This window comes from Botryllus schlosseri, chromosome 1 (assembly GCF_051294905.1).
Source record: "Botryllus schlosseri isolate E-star chromosome 1, Bs_hap1, whole genome shotgun sequence".
Taxonomy (NCBI): domain Eukaryota; kingdom Metazoa; phylum Chordata; class Ascidiacea; order Stolidobranchia; family Styelidae; genus Botryllus; species Botryllus schlosseri.
In genome coordinates, this window is record NC_137236.1 from 36,780,328 (window position 1) to 36,787,453 (window position 7,126).

General features: G+C 40.1%; 1 long non-coding RNA gene across 1 annotated transcript; it reads right to left on the reverse strand.

The window, feature by feature from the left end:
• Positions 1–1,684: 1,684 nt before the first annotated feature.
• Positions 1,685–3,041, reverse strand: LOC145448738 (uncharacterized). The gene is made up of 4 exons (XR_013918011.1): positions 2,896–3,041; positions 2,722–2,811; positions 1,972–2,042; positions 1,685–1,810 (listed from the first exon to the last, which is right to left on the reverse strand). It is a non-coding gene; the product is annotated as an uncharacterized LOC145448738 (long non-coding RNA).
• Between the last annotated feature and the right edge of the window lie 4,085 nt (positions 3,042–7,126).

The window sequence follows — 7,126 nt, forward strand, 5'->3', positions numbered from 1 at the left end:
AAATTATGTAAATATTACGTACCTGTACGGGTGTAGACAATAGGTCGGGTACGGTAGCGACTGAAATTGTTTCCATGCGACCCGCTACCAGCTGCAGAAAAACGCTTGGTGGTAGCCTATTCCTTGCTTGAAACGTTAAATATTAATAAATTGAATGTTTGGCACGAAAGATTGTAAAAATTTGACATATTTTGACATTTTGGCACAGTGCACACAAAAGGTTGCCGGCCCCTGCCCTATGGTGACATTCAGCTATGGAATAAAAAAAGCGCTGTCAAGGGAGTGAGCAAATACTGTTCTGCAACTGATATTGAATGAATACCTTCTGTCTTGGGTGCCTTCAATTTTGTGAACGACGCAGACATACTGCTCTGCGAGAACGCCTTGGTGCTGATAACTAGGTCAAGAGAGCTCATGTCCAATCCTACCATTTTTTTTATCAGTTCACGTGTTATATATCAATAGATTGGCATATATGTTACACTTGGTAGTGTGTTTTACCAAATAAATGTGATTTGTCTTATAGTATTGTTTTGCACCACTTACAAACAGATTCATACCAGTCATATCGCAAGCTATCAACTGTTTGTGCTTGGTTATGAAATTAATGACTTCTTTTTGTGGGCTTGTAATAAAAACTCACTACTGTTTTGAAGTATATCTGGAAACATCCGCATGAAAAGTTACAACTATCCGACAATATCCGAAACAAAAATCCGTGCTAATATCAGAATCCTATTCGAATGCCACAAAATTGTCCAATATCCGGTCCGAATGGTATCCGAGTCGGTCCGACGCTCATCACTGGTGGTGAATGGTTAATTCCCGCTCGCCAAATCTTTCGGTATATGTGTATGGTGGAAGGTGGCTTGAATGTTATATTAACAAATGTGGGTATGAAATCTGAACTTATGCAACTTATCAACTGGTTATGAGCTGGTAATACATCAATGTTCCAGGTATGTACTTCATAATGACTGACTGTCTCTATCAGGGCTGTGCAGTCGGAGTCGGAGTGTGGCTAATTCTCGCTTAATGGACTAGGAGTCCCTTTTTAGCACACCGTGGAATCGGAGTCGGATTCGTGAAAACTATATTGGCTAGGGTTCGTAGTCGGAGTCGTAGTGAAAAATACTGACTGGAGTTAGAGTCGAAGTTTGTGAAAATGGCCCTGAATCCAACTTCCACGCCATTGCTTTCAAATGTATCTTTAAATTACTAATAGTAATGTCGCAAAACAGACATTTTTTCATTGCGGATCGCAGGAGTTAAACAAGAGAATATTTTGGAGTACTTTTAGGCTGAAATAAAACGCGCTTGTGATGAGTGGCATTCTACAAAATCGGTTCTTATTGAATACACTTGGAATGGGGACTTCGCCGTAGTTATTCTCTCGCGCTCCGTCTCAGATGCTTTCACTTTCGCCAGTTTGAAAACCTCTTCTCAAGTACCATACTTGTATTAAACGGTTGCATATACTTTCATCGTACTTTCTCGTCCCTAGATCAATGATGCCTGTTTCATCCTTTCTCTCCGAAAGCATCACTCTCCTAAGAATCAGTCACGCACCCGTTTGAAAAATGCCTGCGCAAGAAGATTAACGCTAACTTGGATACACTGTCTTGCTACATGCGGTGACTATACCCGTACCTCTGTTCTCGGCTCTGACATATGAATGGATCAATTCACATCGACTGATTTTTGAAATTGCATACAATATTAACATCATAAAATAAAGAAAGCAATGCAGTTGTCAAGCTTGTAGTTGTCCGGTAGCTGAGGGCTAGTTTCAGAGACGTGGCAGATATCACTGAAAGACACATATCTTTTTAAATGCGAATCCATTACATTCGGAATGAATACTGTATACGAAACGTGACGTGGCAAAAATTCTAATTACCGATCAAGTGTCAAATCCTTAGCCTATGAATTGCTTTATCACATGCGGCACATTAAGCCAAGACCCCTCACCTGCTTTTATTATTCTTGAATGGTATCTGGCTTTTTGCAGCACAACTCTCCAACGCCGTCACATTCTTTGCCTTGAGGAGAAAGAACAATACCTTTTCGCACCGCTAGTACAATACTCCGTTGGTCACCAACGACAGAATGGTCGGTAATTGGGATTGGGCACATTGGCCGTTTACACTTCGTTCGCTCTGGGTATGCTACTCACAAAAAATTGGAAATGCATCGTGTTTTGTTTTAATGACGATCGATATGCATTTGATATGCATTACGCTTGATTCGCCGTTCAGGTTGAAAGGTGCAAGGAAGGTGATATCTCCATTGGATTCAGATTGTACCATTCAGCAATCACTCTCATCTCTGACTCGCAAGCTGACAGTTACATTTCAGAATAAAACGTTTCCTTAGCCCAGCATCGCACTCTTGCGCAGCCTTGTAATACGCCCGACTAAATTTAAGGCATATGCAAAGCTTTGAATTAGTACAATCATCTCAATTCGCCACCGGGACTTCAGGTAACTTCACGCCGAATTATTTTATTTTATGAGCACTTTGTTTTTCATATTTAAAAAAGTAAGTTCAATCGCTTGTTGATAACATTTACGAACACGTTTTTAGGGTATTATTGTCTAAAATCTAGATAGATCAACACGGAAGTTGTTATTGGATGGGTATTGTGCGAATAAAATATCGGGAGTGGGAGCTGGAGTTTGTGGTAAAGGAAGACTACACTGAGCCCTGCTGCAAACTCACCGACGCCGTTTATCCATCCTTCGTTACATTTTGAGGTAGCGGCTTTGCAGGTTCCATGTCCATTTGCCTCGCAATTCGGTGTGGCGGATACTGAAAAGATGAATATCGACAGATATGTACGTTGTCGAACCTACTTCACATACGTCGTCACGACGAATGCACAATTATATTTACCTTGGTTGAACACGATCGACACGACCACGAGAAAGACAAAAATCTTGCAGTTCATGTTGCTCAAGTTGTCTCGACTATTTACTCAACAGAAGTAGAATACAGACGATGGGAAGTCAACGGCTTATATAGCACTCTGATTCATCCGATTTTAATCGGAGACAATGCAGCTAGCAGTAAGACGTGCATCACTGCAAGAACAGTTCTTCGTATCAACGCTAATTTTCGATAACTGACTTATTGAAACAATACATGAACACTGAAGTCATTGTTGTACGTTGTTATTCGTTGTGTTGCATTGTGTTCTGTTCTTTGCAGCATGTTTTACCGCCCTATTATGGAAGTTCGCAGAAATAGATGAAGATGCTAGCAAGGATTGGTGGATTTTCAAACATGTATGGTTATGTGGTAGCTGTTCACCTGAGCGCGTAGTGGTATTGGAAGGAAGCATCCGTCGAAATGATTCTGAAAACATCAATTATAATTTAATCCGGAAATTGGAACCAGTCTGAAATCACCGATGTACTCGAAGGTCAGCTTGGATCCGAAGAATCCAACTGTCCAACATGTCATATTTAGGGTGATTGTGTTGCAAACAACAAATAACAACAAACCTGTATCGAACAGTGCCGACTGCGGATTTTACGGTCAACAAAACCTAAAAAGCATTGGGCAAAATATCTAGGAGTCGTTTACGGGGTTTTCGAGACCCCTGATTACAAATATGAAATCGGTTTTGCCAGATTGTCTCTACTTTAGAAGATACGTATGCCGCCAAAAAGACCAAATTACTGCATTTACTCCCTAAATAATTCATTTGATAAAAAGTATATCGTGTGTTTTACTTTTATACCTAACATGAATAGATAGTTGACTATGAAGAGCTCTCATGTCGTCCTCGGTTATTCTGTCAATATTAGCATGATCAGATGTGAGATCTTTGTTTGTGAAAAAGCAGTCTGTGAAGCCTAAAAATTGTGTATTTCCACAACGGAAATATATTTTCTCCGCCACCATATGGTCATTCCATCAAGATGAAAGAGGAGTGTAAAGCTATCAAATATGTCCTTGTGAAGCTTAACTAAAATACTCATATGCGTCTCTGCATTTTTGTCTTGTGAATGGAAAATTTTCTGCTCAGCCAACAAAGTGGGTAACACCCCACTGGCTATACCTATATCCCTATCAAACGAGAAGCTTAAAGCTGGTATCTTTGATGTACCTCAGATTCGATTACGTACGAAAGATTCCAATTTCATATCAAGGAGCTCATGGAATGGATTTTATACCAGGATGTAGTTAATACAACTTTTTTGAAGATCATAAAGCATCCTGCTACAAATAGTTGGTCCGAAAATTCGCACCTGCTTAGGGAGAATTTGGAGCATTAAAGCTCACTTCTTGCTCAGTCGTCTTGATATATTTCCTGATCATCTTTATGATTAAGGTGAAGAAGACGGGGAAGGTTCCGCAAAGACATCAAAACATCAACAAAAATGATAGCAGTATCGATGAGATGAACAGATTAACCTTTCGAGACACTGCACTAAATTGCTTAAAAGCGAAAATCATACGAGACACAATAAATTGTTTATATTCCAATTGATTATTTTGATTTTACAGTAGGTGTTTGACGTAAAACTGATTGAATTGATGCTATGTTATTTGGGTATTTAGATAGATAGTTATATCTATGATTGGAGTTTATTTATTTACATAATATATGTGAACGTCTCCGACTATGATAAATCTGATAACCCTAAATATAATGACGTTGCTGTATTTAGATTTGGGACAGTCTTCAGCGTGTAAAAATAACAAGTAGATTGACGGAGCCATTCTTTTATTTGGTCCTTTCAGCGAAAATGTGAGATTTTAGTCAAAGTAGCCCCATGGGTTATCTTGAAAAGCAGAGCCAATTTGAGCCAATGTTACGGAGTCATACTGAAGGGCCCTACAGTTTCCAAGACACCTCACTCAACTTTGCCGGTAAATCTGATTACGTGAGCAGAGAGGACAAGAAATTGATGGCGATAGATATGCAATTCCCTTTCTGTTTGACCGATTTCATCATGATTTATTGAAAATATTCGCGCCTCGCGCTGGCTCACTACATTACGGCTAATTTCGTGGCAAAAGCGAACAACGTGATTGGGGGTAGGTTTATCACCCTATGGTCGCCCAAGACCCAAGTTTTTTTTTGAGGGGGGGGCTGACGAAGTTCTGTTTTGTTCCTACCAACGGGTATACGCCCGAAGGTGTTTAGGCTAATTATTATTGAGGGGCCCTACCTTTTCAAACACACCCCACCTGTAAATCTGATTACGTAAGCAGTGCGGGGATAAAAATTAATAGCAATATATATGCAATTCCCGATCATATTGGCCGATTCAATCATGAATTATAAAAAAAATCGCGTTCGTTTCATCATCATTATGTGGGGGCCAATGACCCACGTTTTGGGGGTGGCCTGACAAAGTGCTATTACGGCCCTGACTGCACCAAGTTAGTAAATTTAACATGGACGTATTCTAAACGAAGCTTGCATTTTATATAACGGTCACGTGAGCCAATACGGGTCACAGCACTTAACAGTATTATACTTTATGACACGAGGAAGAAATATTCTGATGATTTAATTTTGTAGCTCTCAAATAGAAGTATATTTACTTGATCATTTTGACCGAAAACCTTTAAAGCATCTTAAATGTACAAAAGGTTCTCACTCTCAAAAGTAGTAGGCTACAGTTCCTCGTTCTTCGAATTCGACACGCTTTGCGCTACGGGATGAAATAACTAGTTCGAAACATTTTGCGCTCTACTGCGAATCAATTTTTTCAGCTTCCCCCATATCGCTCCTCTGAGCTCAGCGCCCCTCATGTCGCCCACTGAGCGTTTTCGCCCCTTCAAAATCTCAAACGACCCTTGGGGACGCTGGGGACCGGCTTAAGAAAGACTGCTCTAAAATGTGATTTTTGATAAAATCAAATTTCTTTTCAAAGAATTGTGCTGATAATGCTGGCTGAATAGTATCATGAATTAGACGTTTGCATAGTAGTTGAGTATCCATAAAATGCTACCAAATGAAATTTTCCAATGCTTCTTCTTTGCATTTGCAGACCTGATTCGGAACACCGATGCGAACATGGACTGAAAAGAACAATTTCATTGGTCATGCTGCAACACGCAATTTGGTGTTTTCATAATATATTCAGATGGATGTTCATAACTTGAGATCAGTATTTAGGACATAAAATTGATCAAGCAGAATTCAAAGGCAGGAAACGAATGTGACATGACCTACACCAACTTCCTGTTACGCGTAATTATGTATAAATGAACCAGAGCGTCGGGACGTAACTTCTTCGGTATAAGAATCAACGAAGTCGTTACGTCACGCTGTTTTTCTTCTCCAAATACCTTGCTATAGTTGAGCGTCTGCGCCTATAATTCGTTTGAAGTAGTGACACGTCACTTATGACGACCACCGCAGTCACGATTTGACTACCGATCGGGCCTTTTAAGGTTGTAACCAATTCACCAGGTTTCGAGTCACAAGTCAATCTCACTTTTATAGTTTTGACTCGAGTCAAGTCGATTCAGTTGCCATTCACTTCCCACTCAAGTCCGATTCCAAGTCAGCGAGCAGAGGGTCGACTCCGAGTCATGGAGTCCGAGTTCAAGTCATTGTTTAGACTGATCAGTTTCCAGTTGAAGTCATGTTAAATCCACTTTTTACAACTCTGTTTGGTGATATCGAATGGTTCTCATTCATAATATACTGCTTTTCCTCGCTTTTAGCTGTTTCTGATCGCATTTACAAGTACCAGTACCAAGCGGTCCCAATAATGTGGTTACTTCACTATTCTTCGAAATTTCAATGAAATGTCGGTCTTGGCCGTCTGGATCTCGTGTCATATGACTTGGTGCGAGTCATGCACAACGACCCGAGTCCAAGTCGAGTCAATGCACAGATTGACTCGAGTCGAGTCGAGTCATTTTCGTATTTTGAGAAAATAGTCATGACTCGAGTCATTACAACCCTACTCGCAACCGATCCAAAATTATTTCGTACATCAACATAAAATAGAGGCTTTTCGGGCAGATTCTACTCATCTTGGGAATATTTTCCGCGCTACGCGCGATTACTTGGAACTCGATGTCTTGATTATAATGTGAGAACACCCAATAGATTCATATCTTTGTAAATGGAAAATGTTTTTAAAAGATATGC